Consider the following 23,662-nt stretch of genomic DNA (forward strand, 5'->3'; position numbering starts at 1 on the left):
CTTGGAGGGTGTCCTACTGCCACGTGAAGCTCAGAAATCCTACTACCGGTCTGTAAGTTTTAAATGTTTTCTTATGAATTATAAGGAGCACATGTAATGATTTAAGATTTTCATGTTAGAAAAGTTTTAGAACCCTTAAGTTATGTATTGCGATTTACGTAAAGAAATATGTGGTGGTGCAGAATACCTCCGAGACAGGTTAACAGGCGCGGGGGACCTCCACCTCCACCTCCACCTCCGCAGAATCCGCTTTCAGCATTGGAGCAGGCCAATGCTAACATGATGGCTGGGATTACTGCTCTGTTGGAACAGCAAGCGGCACGTCCTAGGCTCACACATGATGAGGATGTTGTCGAGCGGTTCCAGAAGAAGGGACCTAAGGAGTTTGTCGGCACCACTGATCCACTCATTGCTGAGGGGTGGATTCGATCACTGGAGTCCATATTTGACTACATGGGGATCACTGATGCTAACAGGGTGAAGTGTGCAGTGTATATGATGAGAGGTGATGCAGCCTCTTGGTGGGAAGGTGCGGTTCGAGGTGTGAATCTACCTACATTGACTTGGATAGAGTTCAGACGCATGTTCTATGCCAAGTATTTCACTGATGATGTGCGCAGTCGCATGATCCGGGAGTTTATGAGTCTCTGCCAGGGAGACAAGTCTGTGGTGGATTACATCACCCAATTCGAGAGAGAGTGTCGTTTCGTGCATCTTATTGCTGACAGTGCGCCGGATAAGTTGAGGTAATTTGTGGATGGTTTGCGGGCTGACATCAAGCATGACGTTCGCATGTTGGATGTCACTACTTATGAGGCGGCAGTTATGTGAGGACCTCGGGTTACTAATCTCGTCTTAGGGCAATTAATGATTAATAAAACAATTAATCAACAATAGAAAATAATACAAACCAAGAGCTAAATTTTTTTTTTTTTTTAAACTTTCCAGAGCCTCGCTCGATCCGGCAAAGTTAGCCGATCGAGCGAGCTATGAATTAATACTCTCGGGTCTGCACACCAAAGCCTCACTCGATCCGGCAAAAATCGCCGATCGAGCGAGCATGAATTTTTCTCGTTTCTGCCCATAACAACAGGCCTCGCTCGATCCGACAAAAATCGCCGATCGAGCGAGCATGATTTCCAGAAAAATTTCAGAACACACTTTGCTGTCAAAACTTAAAACAATGGCAAGAATCTTCAATACAAATCGATCATAAGCATGTTATAATATCTCAGAACATGCATATATACATATAGCCATGCTCAAATATCAAATCTTAAGATTATTACATCAAATAGATAGCATAGAGGCATGAAACAATAAGCTACACTAAATCTTCACATGTGAGCTTCTAAATCTCAAGTTTCATATCAAAATCAAGGCTATCAAACTACCATTCTTTCTCTTAAAACCCGAGTCCACACTTGCTAAGTCTCACTCCCGAGCTGTCCATATCATCTCAGACTAGCTCCTGCCCCACCTGTTGTGATGCACACATACAAAACAAAACAACAGCCGGATAAACTCCGGTGAGAAAACAATCTCAGTATAAGCAACATATATAAAGCGTTAAATAAATCATATCGATTCTATTTCAACTCGACTCAACAAATAGAGTAACTAACACTTCTGTCGATTAAGAATTGATTCATAAAAACATCGTTGCCATCAAGATTCGTATCCGATTTTGACATGGATATCCATTTATCGTAGCCATTATGGGCCAGAAAATAAGGTCAATCAATTCATATCATCGTCGTATCAAACTCATATCGACTCAAAATCAAAGATCCACTACCTGTGATGGATCGACAACATCAAAATCAAATCAAAGCAATAAATACGTATGTGATTTTGGCGGAACAACTCAAGAAGAATCGTTCTTGAGTTTCAAAATTCCTGACTCTCGATGTCGTCATTATACCTTCGTATTTCGTCTGTTTTGAACGCTTCAAATCTGAAACATAGCATCAAAACAATCATATCAAACTTCGTTCTATTCATTCCTTTCAAACTCGATTCAGAATCATCAATCAATCGTCAAGAAACATCATTTCAAACCTTCTTCTTTTCTTCTTTCAACGAAGTCCAGGTTCTCGAGTCAATAGACTTCAAAATAATCTGAAATTGAAGAATAAAGATGCTACAACATCAACAACATCTCAATGAACATCTCGGTTCAATTATCGGCTATCAAAACATCAATCTATTATCAAACAACTCATTCAAACCGCAAGCAAACTTCCTCGGTTCACAATCCGACCTCTTGAGTTGATTGAGCTCGTAACATGTTTGAAATGTACAGATTATCATCTAACAAAATCAATATATGATCTTCAGATCATTGGCTCACTCGTAGACTATCTAAAACGGTTTCAAAACATCAATCGACGGCATAACGACTAAAAATCGGTAACCGACAAAATATCGACTTCGAATATAACTTTAATCCAAAGCATTCGGCTATTCAATTCAAGAACAGCACTCAACTCATTACACCAGCAGCTAGAATTCGTAATATACATGCTGGAATTCATGCTTAAGTTCATTCAACATTCATCAAGTCGGTTTCAATATCGGATGAATAAACATGTATGAACATCAAAACTAAAATCACGTTTTGATCTCTGTCCATATTCGAATTTAAAAACCTATTCAAAACATCATAAACCTTACATCAAATAGAAGGCCTCGTTTCAAGGATTCCAGATCTTTCGGAATTGAAATCGGACGAGCGGATCAAAAGTTACGGCGATTTGAAACCGCAAAATCAAAAGGAAAGGGAAGAAGCTCGGCTCCCTGTTCGAACCTCTGCTCTCAATTCTGAATTTGATCATGTTAATCCACGTAGCTTTGCTGATAATCGATTAAAATTGGATAGCTTTAGCCAAAATTGCAAATTAGTCCCTGAAACTTCATAAATTGCAATTCAGTCCTCGTCCTCTTTTTAATTCAATTTCAATCCAAAATAATTTAAGAGTATTATAATTTAAATTGAAACTCTAAATATTCCCAAATTAAATATACTCATATTAAAATTAAATAAATTCGGATTAAATGCAATAATCCTGGCCGTTTGCACTTTAGTCCTCAAAACGTCGATAATTCCAATTCAGTCTCTGATCGATTTGCATCGTCAAAATAAATCATATTAATTTTCGAAACGTGGAATTTAATTTCAAATTCCATAAATATTCAATTTGAATATTTATTATTTTAATTTAAGAATTCTCGGAATTTAATTCTCAAAATTCATAAATTCTCAAATTAAATATTCTCGACTCAAAAATTAATTCTATAATTTCCTTAGCTTCTTAAATCAATATTAGCCCATAATATGGAATTTAATTCTCAAATTCCATAATTAATAATTTAATATTTTCGGGCCTTACAATTCCTCCCCTCTAAGGAATGATTTCTTCCTCGAAATCGTAGTCATTCGAACTATTCAATCTGATAGACTGAATGATTATCTGAAGTAATTTATACTTTAATCATTCAACTCTAATCTTCGTAACTCATCTTATCATCTTGAATCAGATTGGTTCTTCGAATCTGCTTCTATTCTCTTGTACTTTAATGCACTGAAACGAATACTCTCTGAGTTGTTTTATCCTAACTCGAGGATATGTCGAATATTCGACTGAACTCAAAATCTCTTCAATATCTAATTCATCTACTTACAGTACATAGAAAAACATCTAACTGATATTTCCTTTCCTTAAATATGTGGAATACATCATATCCATCATAATAATCTGAAAAGAATAAATCTGTCAATCAAATCATCAATTCGGTCTGACATCTCAGTCAGTGAAATTCAGCATTAGTGACGACTTGTTTCTTTTCTATAGCATCCATGCTCTGCATAAAACATATATCAAGAATAACTTTTCCGTTTAACTCATCAGTGTCAACGTTCAACGTTATATCTATCATTCAAGTATTAACTCTGTTTCTTCATCTCTGTTCTCATTTCATACAGATTCATACTCATAATCTTTGTGTATTTCAAAACACATCTGATCTGATTTGATATCGATTACTTCTGTAAGGTCATATCAACACAAAGAAATCTGATTTCTTTCTCCTCATATCATCAAATCATCTAATCTCAATATCGATTCGATAGCTGTTACAGGAATCATAGTTATTCAGTGGCAATACTTCAACTCAATTAATACCGAATCAGGTATTAACGTTCTGAGAATATTCTCAAAATCTAGAAAATCGACTCGGATAATATATCGATTAAAGAATGATATAATGTAATCATATATAACCAAACACTCAGAACAACGATCAATCAATGCCACAATTCGATCAACTAATCTAACGTCTTTCTCATGACACGAGATTGTACTCATTTCTGTTATTTCATCATATCATTATCGTCAGAATAGCTAACAGCTCTCTATATCATAGCTTAAGCAGCGTATTCTGAAATCTGATTAATCTATATGGACTATTTCTTCATCAAGAAATAATATGCTGTATTCACAGACATCAAATTGTTCAGAGTTGTTGATAATCGATATCATGTCAGATATACTTCATTCTCAAAATTCGTTCATCTGCTCTGATCATTCTTCAATTCAAAGATAACCTATGTACTTTCACATCAAAAAGTACTCAGATCCTTCTGATTGTCTGTATTATCATACACTAGTAAACCTAATGTCTCAATATGAAACCATACTTCTTGGCTTACTATAACATCTCTCAACAATTCTGATCACAATTCAGTGATTTCTTCGTACAGACAGATCATCTTATTCAAGAACTTCAAGCAATCAGCTCATAACTACCATCTGTTCACATCAACTACACTGCTTCATCTTGGTAGTTTCGAAATCTATTCTTTCAAATCCTAATCTCGTTCAGATTCTTGAGTTTCTAAACTATCAATGAACTCATCTGGTCAATGATTTACAATTTCATCAGAAACTCTCCTTACGTTTAGCTTCGAAAACATACTACTTTTGTGACATCTATTTGCTTTATCTTCTGCTGAAACAATTATTGACGAATATGAAATTCATCGTTGCGCCATTCTTCAAATTCTGATATCTCTTTTCAAAAATATCAATCACAATCATAATATTAGTCACAAAAGCATTCATATATTCTGATCTGAGGATTCAATTCATACTTCAATCTGGCATTCTTCACCGAATTTTCATCGCTTCGGTTTACTTTATAGGGTTCCTTCATCTTCTGAACATCTCTAACTTACATCCAATCGAAAATCATTCTGATTGGTGACATATTTATCTGAATATTCACATAAGAACACATAGAATTCTGAAATCAATTCATCGAATGCCTATTTCATTCCTTATTTCTATCTCCAAAAACCAACAATTCATATCATCTAACCCAAAAATCATGGATCAAAATCTAATTCGCCTATCAGTTACGAGTCAAAAATCTCGAAATACGCTGAAATAACCATCAAAGAATCAATAATTCTCAAAATAAAAAAAAATAAATCAAGATTGAGAAAATCCCTCAATCAAGGTCATCCAAAAATCAAAACTTCTGGATAACAAACTCTGCACAGTGAAAACAACTGACTTGCATCTCATAACTCCGAATGAGTGAAATAACTCAGGCGCCATGAATCCTCAATATCAAATATTTCAAGAATCATATTTCCATTTGATGTAATCGATTCAGCATAATCAAAGAAAAAACTCTACTGTAACTGATTTTTTTTATCATCATCGATTTTATAAACCTCAAAAGCAGTATTCAATTCATCATCTCTTCAGCATCCATGTCATAATCTCATCAAGTCGGGAATTCACAAATGTTAGAGTAGGTTCCCGTCGAGCCAATGTGTTGACCGATGGTCCTTGAGAGAACTCTTGTATGACAATCTTTATTTTAATAATATTTGACATTATTTAATTTGGCACATCTTTATCTTTATACCCATGCAAGCTGCATAGATAAAGCCCTTGAATATACAAATAGTAGAAAGAATATGAGATGGTCATGTGATGACTATCATGAAACTCATATTTGGAATACTGTATATTCTAAACTGTTCCTAGTCGATTCAGCCGCCATAAAGAAGGATAAAGGTCGCTCGAGCTTGAGACTAGTATTTGCGATGTGAGTACCATGTTTCATTGGTAGGGGACATGGAGATGTCCAAGCATGCAAATAGGTGCTCCTTGTAGAGTGCACTGAACAACCCTCCCTAAAAGGATTTTCCAAGTGGTTCTCACTTATCGAGTGGAGAAGTCCTTGTTTATGGTTGTACACCATTAGTCCTTATAACCCGGGACAACATGGAGACTCTATATGCTAGTGCTTCACTTTGACTTGTTTACCGACTCATCTGGGGTCATCAGGTGGCAATGTTGGGTGTTGTGACGAAACATATAAGAGTCAATGCATTGTAGTCGGGGATTCACCGCTTACCTACGGGTATGGATATCCTATGTTATATCATGCATACTAACTTGAAATCTCTGATCAGAGTAAGTGTAATTAAGAAAGGAGTTTTTTGAATTACATTTTCGATGCAACTACGGCATGACACATAGTTATTGATTCAATGACAACTCTCGATAAACCAATGGTTGTCGAATCGGTCGGGATATATGAGTTGAAGGGACCGTACTGTACGCTAACCATAATTGATTGGTTCTTGCAGGCACTATCATTTGATACCTAGGGAGTCATGTAAGCGATGCTGCTAGACGTTTACATGACTGGTTGGGTACTATCAGACTTGAGTTTTCTGACGTTCTTATTATCAATGTGTTGATCAATAAGAATGGAGCTATATATAGGGTATGCTCATATAAGGGACTTGTTGATCCCGAATCACATGGAGATGTGAACCCACTGCTAGTTGTATCAGTGAACCATTGAGGGTCACACAAGTACTAGCTTTCTAGATCCCGTTGAGATTAAAATAAGTTCAATGTGTTGAACAACTTATAAAGGAGTTTATAAGTAAAATAAATTAGAAGTTTGACTTCTAAATTGGAGAACGAATGGAATAAATAACTTTTAATTTGTGAATGTGTTCTAAAATTAAAAGTTGACTTAAAATAATTAGTTTATGAAAATGGTGATTTTCTAAACTATTATTTTGAACTTAGTTAATTAATTCAAGTGTTGAATTAATTTAACACTAGTTGACATTTTAATGTACAAATAATTAAACATTATTGAGTCTTGTAGAGCTCAAATAAAATAGTGTTATATAATTATTGTTACTAGTATACTTGAATGAGTTCAAGTTGAATTTAATTAATTGATTAAACTTAAATGGGTTTAGGTTTAATATTTAATTAAAATAAGTTCAAAATACCATTTAAATATATATATATATTTATATATATATATATATATAATATATATATGTATGTGTGTGATGGAATTTGAAGGGTTGGAAGATTGGATGCAATTTTCCATGCAAGTCATGCATTGTTCTATGCATGGTTTTAATTGTATCTAATCAATTCTTCTCCATTAATATAATATACACACAAACACAATTCCATTCTACCTTTGGAGAAGTGGCCGAACACCCTCTCTATATTTTCTCCAAAATTTTTCTTTCATTTTTGAGGGAGATGAAATGATATCTCAATGCTAAATTCTCTAAATATTCTAGTGCATATTTAGAGCGGATTTAGATCGTCTATTCGTGGACCTAATTCGGAGGCTCGAAGTGTCGAATCCATTTTGAGCAAGGAGTGCTCTTGGAAGCTTGTAGATTGAGTCTACCTTTTTCAAGAGCCTAGTTGTTTATCAACTTGGTTGGAGCCATAAATCAATCTTTGAGATTGATTGGTACAATTCTAAACACCCTATGGTTGTTTATGTTTTTGAATACTACACAAGTGCTCGGATCTCTTTTGTTAAAAATTTTATATTTCCGCTGCCTTTCCGAGCACGAGTTAACCGATCCCCTTCAGTGATATCAGAGCCTAGGTTTCTCTTTTGTGTAGTATTTGTTGGATATTATGTTGAGGTCAATTTCTAACCGCATGAGAAAATCAAGATTTATCAATTTTGGGCTGTTTTTATAAATATTTTTTTTTATGGTTTCGGGCAGCCTATAGGCTGCCCGAAGGTGTCCCAGGGGCAGCCGTGGGCTGCCCCATATTTTTAATAAAAAAAAAAAAAATTGGCCGGAATCCGGCGACGGAGTTTCGGTGACGACTATGACGACTTGAGTTTTTCAAAAGATGTTTTGGAATATCATGTGTCATAGGCCCTAAATTGTTAAATATATTATAGTTGATTTTTATGAAAAATTAAACTTTATAATATGTGATTTTTCTCATAAAATAAATAGTTAAAGTGTGACTTTGATTATTTATAGTAAATTGTGATTTACAAGAAATTCAATTATAAATAAATTAATTTGAAAGTAAACAAAGGTGTTTGTTTATTTTGTTAATTTATTTTATAATTGTGGTGGTTAGTGATTGGACCAAGATATATAATATTTGATCAATTGATTATTGAGATAATTAATTGATGGTGTATGATATGTGATATTGTGCATGAAGGATGATTAAAAGCCCAAGACCAATTTGCTAGGTGTATGCTAGGATATTTTGTGTTGAATGGTTGTAATAATTATCAAATTACAAAGTGGGCTTGGTTTATGGCCCGTTCCCACCCCATGAGATGTATCCCTATTTGCCATGGATATTTTCATGTAAAATATTTGATAGCGGAAGTTCAAGATTGGAAGATGGTGGGCCATGATGAATTATGAAGATCCAAGACATGTAAATATTGAAAGCTTATGTAATTGTTGCATTTGCATCCCATGCATTCCCTAGGAATTGGACCTAGGCCCGTGTTTGGCTCACACGGGCCAAATAGTTTTTGGGACGATTAATCATCCTTATTAATTAGTATGTGCGTTATTATTTTATAATAACAAAGTTGCATGAATCCGGCAAACATACGATCAAACATGGCGATCTTTAAAATTAATGATGAGACCTTTTTTTTTTCAAAATTAAAAACCCTCATTTTGAATTAGATTCAAAATTTATATCAAGCCCGAAAAGGGGAATTATAAATGTGTTTATAATTTTCATGTCTTCCATCGACAATGGATGCATGACGAACGCTACCCGTATTCAATACTCGGCTCATATTATTGGGGGGGGGGGGGGTTTGGATGCCGAAAAGCTGTGACATCCATTGACATGGTGATGTGAACTACGTGGAATTCCCATGACTTCGGCTCATATTATTGGGGGAACTCATGGCGACCGTCCATTAAGGTTCGATATCGATGGGTAAGGCTTGACACGTAAAGATAAACGACGTCATTTTATTGGGTCCTAATCAAGCGTGAGACAAAAGTTTACGTAAGGGTTGCATGTAGATGCAATTGAAAACTACCTTTTAGAAATTATGATTGGCTGATATTATTCGGGATCGTAATTGGCTAATTGGACCTTATGTACCTACTGAGGAAAGGAGTTTTCCATTTTTTACTAGAGGGTAGTAAAAATGTCAAAAACAGTGGGAGTAAATATTTATAAAGTTAAAGTCCACACTTTATATCTTATTGAATATTTTAAAATAGTCATTGACATTTATCTGTTATTATTTTTCAGTACAAGTTTTGACAATGTCATCAATTCGCAATCCGCTATCTACTATACTCGACAAACATTTACTGACTGGTCCAAATTACCTCGATTGGCTAAGAAATTTGAAAATCGTCTTGAACTCGGAGAGGATTGCATACACACTTGATGAGTCGCCCCCTGATACGGCTCCGACTGATTGTAGCCCTGAGGAGCTACAAACTTACAAGGATTGATGTGACCATGACTTGAAAGCCAAGTGTTATATGCAGGCTTCTATGAATGATGAGCTTCAGCGACGTTTTGAGAGTGCAAAGCATGCTGCTGACATTCATTTGCATCTCAAAGAACTCTTTGGTGAACAAACACGCCCACTTCGACATGCGATTGTCAAGGAGCTAATCACTTTGCGCATGCGAGATGGGGCTTCGGTCCATGAGCATGGCCTGAAGTTGATTGGGCTCGTGGAGAAACTCGTTAGCATGGATCTTGTGCTACCAACTGAGTTGACCACAGACGTGTTGCTCTTGTCACTGCCTAGCTCATTTGATCCTTTTGTGGTGAATTTCAACATGAACAAGTTAGATCCAACCCTTGAGGAGTTGGTTAACATGCTTGTTACGTTTGAATCCACAATCAAGAAAGAGAAGCCGGTTCTTTATGTGGGATCTTCATCTGGTTCAAAGAATAGACCACATGGGAAAAGAAAGAAGCGTTCCTTCCATGCTCCCAAAAAGAACGTGCCCTTGAAGAGGCAAGCTCCGAGTCCCGTTGTGGTAGCCACACCAGTTAAGGCTAACAAGACTAATGACGTCTGTCATCACTGTAAGAAACCTGGACATTGAAAACGTAATTGCAAGGAATATCTTGACCAGAATGGTTCTGGAAAAGGTATGTTCTACATTGAAGTAAACATTTCACTTAACTCTTCTTCTTGGGTATTGGATACCGGTTGTGGCTCACATCTCTGTAATGATTTGCAGGTGATGGCAAGAAGTAGGAGACTCAGAGATGGTGAGACCTTCTTGAGGATGGGCAATGGGGCAAGAGTTGCAGCCAAAGCTATTGGAGATGTTTACTTATTGTTGGACAATGATTTTAAATTATGTTTGAGAGATGTTTTGTTTGTACCAGATTTGGTGAAAAACATTGTTTCCATTTCTATGCTTAATAAAGATGGATATTCTTGTTTATTTGGCAAAGGTGCTTGCAATATTTACAAGAATGAATGTTTAATTGGTACAGGACAATTGGAAAATGATCTCTATAATTTAAAATTAAAAGATATTCCTATGTATAATGTCCAAGAGATATCAACAACATCCAAAAGAAAACAAGATACTCTAAATCCAGCACACTTATGGCATGGTCGATTAGGTCATATATCTTTTAAAAGGATGAACAAGCTAGTGGGAGAAGACATGTTTGATATGTCTGATATTAATTCTCTTACTACTTGTGAACCCTGTCTAAAAGAAAAGATGACCAAAATTCCCTTTAAGGGCCATGTGGAGCGAGCCAAGGGACTATTGGATTTGATCCATACAGATGTGTGTGGTCCACTTAGCATCACCACTAAGCACGAACATTCTTACTTCATTACCTTTACCGATGACATCTCTAGGTATGGGTATGTGTATTTGATGAAATACAAATCTGAAGCTTTTGAAAAGTTCAAAGAATTCAGAAATGAAGTAGAAAAACAATTGGGACGAAGCATCAAGGCACTTCGATCGGATCGAGGTGGTGAGTACTTGAGTACTGAATTCCAAGAGTATCTTAGGGAGAATGGGATTCTCTCACAGTGGACTCCTCCTGGTACACCTCAGTTGAATGGTGTTTCAGAACGTCGTAATCGAACTTTGATGGACATGGTTCGGTCTATGATGGGGTTCACGGAGTTGCCGCCATCCTTTTGGGGATATGCACTTGAGACAGAGGCACTGTTGTTGAACAATGTCCATTCAAAGGCAGTTGATAAGACACCATATGAGATATGGATGGGAAAATCTCCAAAGTATTCTTATCTAAGAATATGGGGATGCCCTGCTTATGTGAAGCAGATAGTGGGAGATAAATTGGATGCTCGATCCATTTTATGCTACTTCGTGGGATATCCAAGAAATTTGGTTGGATATTATTTCTATCATCCCAAAGAAACAAAGGTGTTTGTTTCTAGGAATGCAACCTTCTTGGAGAAGGAATTTCTATTGGATAGAAAATGGGAGATGATAGAACTCGAAGAAGTTCGAGAAACACCCACGATTGTGGAACCCACACCCGAACAACCAAGAGAGGAGATACAAGCTCCTAGAAGATCCGAGAGGATCTCAAGACCACCTATGAGGTTTGGTCTGCTTCTTGAAGAGGGCCATGATGAGCCTGACCATGGATGTGATCCAAGGACCTTCAAGGAAGCATTGTCTGATGCCGATTCATCCAAGTGGCTTGAAGCTATGGAATCTGAGATGAATTCCATGTATTCGAACCAAGTGTGGAATCTTGTGGATCCACCTGAAGGAATTGTTCCTATAGGGTGTAAATGGATTTACAAGAGGAAGCTTGGGACGGATGGGAAGGTTCTGACCTTCAAGGCTCGATTGGTGGCAAAAGGTTATACTCAAAGGCAAGGAGTTGACTTTGAAGAAACTTTTTCTCCAGTCGCAATGTTCAAGTCCATAAGGATATTTCTTGCCATTGCCGCATGGTATGACTATGAAATATGGCAGATGGATGTGAAGACAGCTTTTCTTAATGGAGATATTAAGGAAGAAATTTACATGTCTCAATCTGAAGGGTTCACATCTATCGAAAGTGAGCATAAAGTATGCAAACTTCAGAGATCTATCTATGGTCTCAAACAGGCATCTAGGAGCTGGAACCTCAGATTTGATGGTACAATCAAAGAGTTTGGATTTACTAAGAATCCTGAGGAACCATGTGTGTATAAGAAGGTCAGTGGAAGTGCTGTGACATTCCTGGTACTTTATGTTGATGACATTCTACTCATTGGGAATGATGTAGGAATGTTGCAATCAACTAAAGTATGATTATCGAGTAAGTTCTCGATGAAGGACTTGGGTGAAGCATCTTTTGTATTGGGAATACAAATCTATCGGGATAGATCGAAAAGATTGATTGGTCTCACCCAGTCCACATACATTGATACCATCGTGAAGAGGTTCTCGATGGATGAGTCTAAGAGAGGACATCTACCAATGTGTCATGGCGTGTCTCTATCCAAATCCATGTCTCCCAAGAATGATGCAGAAATAGAGACGATGACACGCATTCCATATGCATCTGCAATTGGTAGTATCATGTATGCGATGATATCTACACGTCTTGACATGGCCTTTGCACTTAGTGTTACAAGTAGATATCAATCAAACCCTGGTCTTCCACACTGAAAAGCTGTGAAAGACATTCTCAAGTATTTGAGAAAGACTAAGAATATGTTCTTGGTTTATGGGGGTGGAGAACTAAAATTGGAAGGCTATACCGACTCTAGCTTCCAAAGCGATGTTGATGATTCGAAGTCAACTTCCGGTTTTATATTCATGCTCAATGGTGCTGCTGTTTGTTGGAAGAGTTCCAAGAAAAATAGCACTGCGGATTCAACCACTGAGGCAGAATATATTGCTGCATCCGATGCTGCAAAGGAAGCTGTTTGGATTAGGAATTTCGTCCAAGAGTTGGGCGTTATTCCTAATGGAGTTGATCCAGTCCCGGTGTACTGCGACAACACTGGTGCCGTTGCTCAGGCAAAAGAACCAAGGTCTCATCAGAAATCCAAACATGTACTGAGAAAATACCACATCATCCGGGAAATTGTGGAACGAGGAGATGTCTTGTTAGACAGAGTCACCTCCGCAGATAATGTTGCTGATCCACTAACTAAGCCTTTACCAGGACCATTGTTTGAAAAGCATCGCGAATCAATGGGTTTGAAGAATATGGGTAGTTGACTCTAGTGCAAGTGGGAGATTGTTAGAGTAGGTGCCCGTCGAGCCAATGTATTGACCGATGGTCCTTGAGAGAACTCTTGTATGACAATTTTTATTTTAATAATATTTGACATTATTTAATTTGGCACATCTTTATCTTTATACCCATGCAAGCTGCATAGATAAAGCCCTTGAATATACAAATAGTAGAAAGAATATGAGATGGTCATGTGATGACTATCATGAAACTCATATTTGGAATACTGTATATTCTAAACTGTTCCTAGTCGATTCAGCCGCCATAAAGAAGGATAAAGGTCGCTCGAGCTTGAGACTAGTATTTGCGATGTGAGTACCATGTTTCATTGGTAGGGGACATGGAGATGTCCAAGCATGCAAATAGGTGCTCCTTGTAGAGTGCACTGAACAACCCCTCCCTAAAAGGATTTTCCAAGTGGTTCTCACTTATCGAGTGGAGAAGTCCTTGTTTATGGTTGTACACCATTAGTCCTTATAACCCGGGACAACATGGAGACTCTATATGCTAGTGCTTCACTTTGACTTGTTTACCGACTCATCTGGGGTCATCAGGTGGCAATGTTGGGTTTGTGACGAAACATATAGGAGTCAATGCATTGTAGTCGGGGATTCACCGCTTACCTACGGGTATGGATATCCTATGTTATATCATGTATACGTAGCTTGAAATCTCTGATCAGAGTAAATGTAATTAAGAAAGGAGTTTCTTGAATTACATTCTCGATGCAACTACGGCATGACACATAGTTATTGATTCAATGACAACTCTCGATAAACCAATGGTTGTCGAATCGGTCGGGATATATGAGTTGAAGGGACCGTACTGTATGCTAACCATAATTGATTGGTTCTTGCAGGCACTATCATTTGATACCTAGGGAGTCATGTAAGCGATGCTGCTAGATGTTTACATGACTGGTTGGGTACTATCAGACTTGAGTTTTCTGACGTTCTTATTATCAATGTGTTGATCAATAAGAATGGAGCTATATATAGGGTATGCTCATATAAGGGACTTGTTGATCCCGAATCACATGGAGATGTGAACCCACTGCTAGTTGTATTAGTGAACCATTGAGGGTCACACAAGTACTAGCTTTCTAGATCCCGTTGAGATTAAAATAAGTTCAATGTGTTGAACAACTTATAAAGGAGTTTATAAGTAAAATAAATTAGAAGTTTGACTTCTAAATTGGAGAACAAATGGAATAAATAACTTTTAATTTGTGAATGTGTTCCAAAATTAAAAGTTGACTTAAAATAATTAGTTTATGAAAATGGTGATTTTCTAAACTATTATTTTGAACTTAGTTAATTAATTCAAGTGTTGAATTAATTTAACACTAGTTGACATTTTAATGTACAAATAATTAAACACTATTGAGTCTTGTAGAGCTCAAATAAAATAGTGTTATATAATTATTGTTACTAGTGTACTTGAATGAGTTCAAGTTGAATTTAATTAATTGATTAAACTTAAATGGGTTTAGGTTTAATATTTAATTAAAATAAGTTCAAAATACCATTTAAATATATATATTTATATATATATATATATATAGGTGTGTGTATATATATATATATATGTATGTGTGTGATGGAATTTGAAGGGTTGGAAGATTGGATGCAATTTTTCATGCAAGTCTTGCATTGTTCTATGCATGGTTTTAATTGTATCTAATCAATTCTTCTCCATTAATATAATATACACACAAACACAATTCCATTCTACCTTTGGAGAAGTGGCCGAACACCCTCTCTATATTTTCTCCAAAATTTTTCTTTCATTTTTGAGGGAGATGAAAATGATATCTCAATGCTAAATTCTCTAAATATTCTAGTGCATATTTAGAGCGGATTTAGATCGTCTATTCGTGGACCTAATTCGGAGGCTCGAAGTGTCGAATCCATTTTGAGCAAGGAGTGCTCTTGGAAGCTTGTAGATTGAGTCTACCTTTTTCAAGAGCCTAGTTGTTTATCAACTTGGTTGGAGCCATAAATCAATCTTTGAGATTGATTGGTAAAATTCTAAACACCCATGGTTGTTTATGTTTTTGAATACTACACAAGTGCTCGGATCTCTTTTTTTAAAAATTTTATATTTCTGCTCCGTTTCTGGGCACGAGTTAACCGATCCCCTTCAGTGGTATCAGAGCCTAGTTACTCTTTTGTGTAGTATTTGTTGGATATTATGTTGAGGTCAATTTCTAACCGCATGAGAAAATCAAGATTTATCAATTTTGGGCTGTTTTTATAAATATTTTTTTTATGGTTTCGGGCAGCCTATGGTGTCCTAGGGGCAGCCGTGGGCTGCCCCATATTTTTAATAAAAAAAAAAAATTTTGGCCGGAATCCGGCGACGGAGTTTCGGTGACGACTATGACGACTTGAGTTTTTCAAAAGGTGTTTTGGAATATCATGTGTCATAGGCCCTAAATTGTTAAATATATTATAGTTGATTTTTATGAAAAATTAAACTTTATAATATGTGATTTTTCTCATAAAATAAATAGTTAAAGTGTGACTTTGATTATTTATAGTAAATTGTGATTTACAAGAAATTCAATTATAAATAAATTAATTTGAAAGTAAACAAAGGTGTTTGTTTATTTTGTTAATTTATTTTATAATTGTGGTGGTTAGTGATTGGACCAAGATATATAATATTTGATCAATTGATTATTGAGATAATTAATTTATGGTGTATGATATGTGATATTGTGCATGGAGGATGATTAAAAGCCCAAGACTAATTTGCTAGGTGTATGCTAGGATATTTTGTGTTGAATGGTTGTAATAATTATCAAATTACAAAGTGGGCTTGGTTTATGGCCCGTTCCCACCCCATGAGATATATCCCTATTTGCCATGGATATTTTCATGTAAAATATTTGATAGCGGAAGTTCAAGATTGGAAGATGGCGGGCCATGAATAATTATGAAGATCCAAGACATGTAAATATTGAAAGCTTATGTAATTGTTGCATTTGCATCCCATGCATTCCCTAGGAATTGGAACTAGGCCCGTGTTTAGCTCACACGGGCCAAATAGTTTTTGGGGCGATTGATCATCCTTATTAATTAGTATGTGCGTTATTATTTTATAATAATAAAGTTGCATGAATCCGGCAAACATACGATCAAACATGGCGATCTTTAAAATTAATGATGAGACCTTTTTTTTTTTCAAAATTAAAAACCCTCATTTTGAATTAGATTCAAAATTTATATCAAGCCCGAAAAGGGGAATTATAAATGTGTTTATAATTTTCATGTCTTCCATCGACAATGGATGCATGACGAACGCTACCCGTATTCAATACTCGGCTCATATTATTGGGGGGATTTTGGATGCCGGAAAGCTGTGACATCCATTGACATGGTGATGTGAACTACGTGGAACTCCCATGACTTTGGCTCATATTATTGGGGGAACTCATGGCGACCGTCCATTAAGGTTCGATATCGATGGGTAAGGCTTGACACGTAAAGATGAACGACGTCATTTTATTGGGTCCTAATCAAGCGTGAGACAAAAGTTTACGTAAGGGTTGCATGGAGATGCAATTGGAAACTACCTTTTAGAAATTATGATTGACTGATATTATTCGGGATCGTAATTGGCTAATTGGACCTTATGTATCTACTGAGGAAAAGAGTTTCCCATTTTTTACTAGAGGGTAGTAAAAATGCCAAAAACAGTGGGAGTAAATATTTATAAAGTTAAAGTCCACAATTTATATCTTATTGAATATTTTAAAATAGTCATTGACATTTATCTGTTATTATTTTTCAGTACAAGTTTTGACAATGTCATCAATTCGCAATCCGCTATCTACTATACTCGACAAACATTTACTGACCGGTCCAAATTACCTCGATTGGCTAAGAAATTTGAAAATCGTCTTGAACTCGGAGAGGATTGCATACACACTTGATGAGTTTCCCCCTGATACGGCTCCGACTGATTGTAGCCCTGAGGAGCTACAAACTTACAAGGATTGATGTGACCATGACTTGAAAGCCAAGTGTTATATGCAGGCTTCTATGAATGATGAGCTTCAGCGACGTTTTGAGAGTGCAAAGCATGCTGCTGACATTCATTTGCATCTCAAAGAACTCTTTGGTGAACAAACACGCCCACTTCGACATGCGATTGTCAAGGAGCTAATCACTTTGCGCATGCGAGATGGGGCTTCGGTCCATGAGCATGGCCTGAAGTTGATTGGGCTCGTGGAGAAACTCGTTAGCATGGATCTTGTGCTACCAACTGAGTTGACCACAGACGTGTTGCTCTTGTCACTGCCTAGCTCATTTGATCCTTTTGTGGTGAATTTCAACATGAACAAGTTAGATCCAACCCTTGAGGAGTTGGTTAACATGCTTGTTACGTTTGAATCCACAATCAAGAAAGAGAAGCCGGTTCTTTATGTGGGATCTTCATCTGGTTCAAAGAATAGACCACATGGGAAGGGAAAGAAGCGTTCCTTCCATGCTCCCAAAAAGAACGTGCCCTTGAAGAGGCAAGCTCCGAGTCCCGTTGTTGGTTGCAGAATTATTATGTGTGTGTGTGCGCACACACACACACACACATATATATATATATATAATTCTATATTAAAATAATTATGAAATGTATAAATTGTTAAAGTTTAAAAAATTAAAGGCAAATTATTTAGGTCTTAAATGAGCTTCAAATTCAATGTGGGAAATTAGATGGGGAATTTTGTGCATTAATAATTTGTAGTATTTGAATTCCCTTTGGAGTAAAGTGGTAATAATTGTCTGACATCTTAGAAATAATTTAAATAACAGCAATTTTTCAGGCTTCACTGCATTAATGAATTCAACTATCTTATTTCTAGGCTGATATATAAATAGTGGCTAGTGGGCATCGCCGTGCACTCTTCATGATGGCCCATATATACATATATAAGAATAGAACAAAATATTGCATTGAGTTGTATTAATAAATAACTTATGTACCATAATTACCATTAATTAATTTTGCATTAAAAAAATTTATTGTGTCCTAGAAATGTATATTTTAATCGGCATATGGGCACCCCGAATTTGCGTCCATGTATACATGTCCTTTTCTTAGCGTGTAAACCATTGCATGTGCTATATAATTGTAAATTCCTATTATCTCCAAGGTGGTCAAATAATGAATAAGTTTACGCTATTTGACTTTAAAGTGACGTTTTCATATATTTATATTCATAATATAAGTTGATTTAGTTCATATTGAAGCAAAATAATATTTTTTTATGAGTCAAATTTGATAGTAAATTTTATAAATTTATTTCGTGAGACGATCTTATAAAAATTTTTTTATTGACTTTATTGTTGCCTACAAAAATGTTAGCCATCTGCCATCATATATTATATCATATTAGCTCGAGCAAATTAACACTTGTTAATTTGTTGTCATTGGTCACATTTTGGAACGTGATTAGAATATATTGTTAATTTTTTCTTAACAATTTTATTTTAAAAAATTCATAATCATTTATTTTTATTTTTAAAGTTTGCAAACACGATCTTAAAAAAAACATGTCGTGTAAGATTTCTCGTAATTTGTTATGAAAAATCAACCAAGTACGTGAGAAGGACAACTTCCGGCGACCAATATCGTAAATAAGGCTATCAAAAAAAAGTTTTTATTAAAAATTTCTAGCAGCTTTCAATCTCTTCAATATTGTCATTCGAACAAATAAAACTGGTTTGCTTTATTTCGATGCCTGTAAATTCTTTCTGAAACCCCTTTTATTTTTTAAATGATAGGAGCTGTGACGAAAAGAACACTTCCTTCAATTATAAATAAACTATACACAAAAATAAGGACGACAATGGGCCGAACCTGTTAGTTTTGGGTACAAGTAGATACAGGTATATATCAGATTTAAATGGTCGGGTCAGAATTCATACCCCAACACAAAGGCCAACATAAAAGCTTGCCACTATAGACCTCTGCCCAACCTGTAAACCATTGTTTTCAAAACCGAATCGGACTGGCCGGTTCGACCGGGAACCGGTCACTGGTCCGGTCCAAAATACCCCCAAAAACCGTTTTAACGGTTCAACCGGTCAAGAACCGGTCAAAACCGGTCGAACCGGCAAAGAACAGGCCGAGAACCGGTCCCAAGAACCGGCCAGAAAACCGGTCGAACCGATTTTCAGAATTTTTTATTTTTTTTTTAAAATTAGTTTTTTAAAAAATTTTAAAATCTTAATTTAATATTTTATTATATATATACATGATTATTTGGAATTTGTACTTCGTTAAAAATATTATTTTAGTATTATTAGAGTTTTTGTTATTAATTTATTTATTTTTAAAAATATATATATAACTATAATTATTATTTTGAATATATTTATATAGTTATTTATTTTTTAAACTATGATAAATATATTTTTGTCTATTTATATACATCTTTTAGGTTTTTAAAATTTAAAAGATATTATTAATGTGATGACCCGAGTTCTAATCTCTCATTAATCTCATTAATCATTATTAAACCATGTTAGACAATAATCAAAGTTTAAATAAAAGAATAAAAAAAAAAAATTTCGAATAAATTGCCCTGCGCACGCGCGGGCATCACCCCTCGCGCGCGCGCAAGCCAATGGGACCGAGGCCCCCTGGCTTGGCCCGCGCGCGCGCGAGCAGTAGCTCGCCCGTGCGCAGGCCAATCGGTCAGAAATTTGGCTGCACTCTGCTGCTGTTCAAAAATTGAGTTCATGCATCCCTTTGATTCAAGATCATCTCCTACCAAGGTATAGACATGGTATAATCAATAGCAACATCTATCATGCTATACAAGGAATACAATTAGATCACTCCAAGGCCTTAAAACATAACCAAGATGCATCAAGATACACAAGAAGCTATATACAATTCAAGTTCAAGATACATCATATTGATTTAAGGATTTATATATCTATTCAATCCCAACTACAACAAACAAGACTACAACATCATCATAATCAAGTCTTGGTACAAATATCTAAACCATAATCATGTTTAAGACTCCATTTCACTACAAGACAGCTCATAATCATCTAAACTCGAATCATCACGCTATGTTCATCTCATTCCTTGTTCTTCATGTACGCCTTTGCCCGGTTCCACTCCCTCCTATTGCGATGACACATACAACAAGACAATAGCCGGATAACTCCGGTGAGAAATAGATTTCCCAGTAAAAGCAACTAAACATGCATAACAACATATATCAAGATCATGATATAAAAGTAAGTACAATGCATGTTTTCAAAACAAGGTTCATTTCGTTATTCGTCAATTGGGATCCCGAGAAGTGGATATCATAACTAATCCACCGACTCTCCCGATCGAGGTGGGGTTACTTATCTTTCTTCTCTAGACTTTGAAGCAATCATATATGCAAATCAGACGCTAGGCTAAAACAACCACCCAGGCCATACATATACAATTCCTCAAATCGTCTATTCGAACGTTTCCGTTCATTTCAAAATCAAAGAATAAGTCTTCAAGATGAATGCAACATATAACATAATCAGGGCATTCATTATATCAAGAACTTATTCAAGTAATCAAAAGAAAGCACATAAGAGCACTTAAACAAACAAGTATGTGAATTGAGGGAACTCGATACAAACCATCTCGAGTTGTAATCCCAATCAAATTGTAGTCCACTTTTACCTTTCAAATGTGATGTCTAGAAGGTCTTCAAACTTGTCAAAATCTGTACAAGATCACACACCAAGCATAACTCAAAATCTGCTCAAGATCAACCTCAAACTTCAACAAGAATGCCAAAGGAAACTCTACCAACCTTGTGCTAACGTCTATCGGTTTCGAAGTTGAGATTAATCAATTGAAATGTCCTGTTCAAGCACTGAAACAACAACATAACAAGCAAAGAATCATCAGCTAAGAGCTCATCCACTTCTAAGCTGAAGAATGATAGCAAATCACTCCAATTCAAAAGTTCGACGGCATTTCGGTATAACTCGACGATTCCCGCAAATCTCTATATCATTTCTAACATTCATATCAATTGTTCAACCTCTAAACCAACATATCAGCAGGTGTATAGAGTGAATCACAGCTAAGAAATCATAAGAACAAGATATACAATTCAATCTTCAATCAAATCTCAAGATTATCAAAGATAGAAGATCCATAACATCAATTCAATACCAGCTGCTGATATCTGTCATTTTCGAACCATCAAACCTTGATTAACAAAGAAGAAACTTACATCAAATCGAAGGTCTTGTCAAGAGGATTCCAAAACATCTTTCGGAATCGAAATCGGACAACCGTAGCTCAAGATATGTGACAATGAAGATGAAGATCAAATTTGGAAATTCTGCTCTCGGTTCTTCCTCCTTCAACTTTGAGAAATCTGATAAGTCATATAAATTGTACACGTGCATGCTGAGGAACCTCCACTATTCTGATAAGTTAAATACAATTTGCACTTTAGCCCCTCAAGAGTTCAAAAATGGCAATTCAGCCCTCAATTACTCAATTCATTCAAATTCAATCCTAATCAATTTAAGAATATTAGAATTTAAATCAAAACTCCAAATATTCCCAAATTAACTATTCTCGGATTAAAATTAAATAATTCCGGGCGTTACAATTCTCCCCCACTAAGACTCGATTTCGTCCTCGAAATCTTAGCAATATCAACAAATCATATCACAAATATCAGATAACAGAAAACTAAAGGAGACTCACATCAAGAAAATAACTCTGGAAATCGTTGTCTCATATCTGATTCAGTCTCCCAAGTCGCTTCTGTAATACCATGACGACTCCACTGAACCTTCACAAGCGGAATAGTCTTCGTACGAAGTTGCTTCTCTTTACGATCAAGAATCTGAATCGGCTTTTCAAAATAACTCAAAGTCTCGTCAAGTTCAGCTTCATCAGATTGAAGTACATGAGATTCATCAGACAGATACTTTCGAAGCATCGATACATGAAAGACATCATGTATTCCAGATAACGCCGGAGGAAGAGCTAATCGATAGGCAAGATTGCCTATTTTCTCCAGAATTTCATACGGACCAATATAGCGTGGAGACAACTTCCCTCGCTTGCCAAATATGACTGTACCTCTGAAAGGAGAAATCTTCAGGAATACTCGATCCCCCTGATCAAAAGACAAAGGTCGACGTCGAATGTTAGCATATTTCGCTTGTCTATCTTGAGCTGTCTTCATTCTTGTCTGAATAAGCTTCACTTGATCAGTCAAATCACGTATCATATCAGGGCCAGTGTCAGGTACTTCTGAAATATCATCCCAGTACAAAGGAGATCGACATTTTCTTCCGTATAAAGCTTCAAAAGGAGCCATTCCAATACTCGATTGATAGCTGTTGTTGTACGAGAATTCACAAAGAGGTAATGAATCTTGCCAACTCGTGCCAAAATCAAGCACTACAGCTCTCAACATGTCCTCTAATGTCTGAATGGTACGCTCAGACTGCCCGTCTGTTTGTGGATGATAAGCTGTGCTCAAACGAAGCTGAGTACCCAAAGCACTCTGTAAGCTATGCCAGAAGTGAGATGTAAATCGAGGATCACGATCTGATACAATAGACTTCGGCACACCATGTAATCTGACAACTTCACGGACATAAATTTCTGCCATCTGATCATGTCTGTACGTCATACGATAAGGTATAAAACACGCAGACTTCGTCAATCTATCGATAATCACCCAGATAGCATCATAACCTCTAGAAGATCGAGGTAATCTCGTCACGAAATCCATGGAAATATGATCCCATTTCCATTCTGGCACGGATAAACTCTTAAGTAAACCAGGCGGTTTCTTCCTTTCAGCCTTCACCTATTGGCAGTTCAAACATCGAGACACAAACTCAGTGATATCAGACTTCATTGGCTTCCACCAGTATCGAGTCTTCAGATCATTATACATCTTCCTACCTCCAGGATGAATACTATAACGACTACAATGCGCCTCTGTCAGTAGTTGTTGTCGCACGTCAGAAATATCAGGCACTACAAGGCGATTGTGAACATAAAGAAGATCATCTCGAACCCGGTATTCAGATACATGC

The 23,662-nt window shown here is 36.3% G+C and overlaps 1 long non-coding RNA gene across 1 annotated transcript; it reads right to left on the minus strand.

Annotated features, from left to right (window-relative positions):
- Positions 1-1,309: 1,309 nt before the first annotated feature.
- LOC140876091 (uncharacterized) lies at positions 1,310-2,240 on the minus strand. The gene is made up of 3 exons (XR_012148678.1): positions 2,062-2,240; positions 1,925-1,957; positions 1,310-1,480 (listed from the first exon to the last, which is right to left on the minus strand). It is a non-coding gene; the product is annotated as an uncharacterized lncRNA (long non-coding RNA).
- Between the last annotated feature and the right edge of the window lie 21,422 nt (positions 2,241-23,662).

The sequence above is a fragment of the Henckelia pumila genome, chromosome 1 (assembly GCF_033568475.1).
Source record: "Henckelia pumila isolate YLH828 chromosome 1, ASM3356847v2, whole genome shotgun sequence".
NCBI lineage: Eukaryota > Viridiplantae > Streptophyta > Magnoliopsida > Lamiales > Gesneriaceae > Henckelia > Henckelia pumila.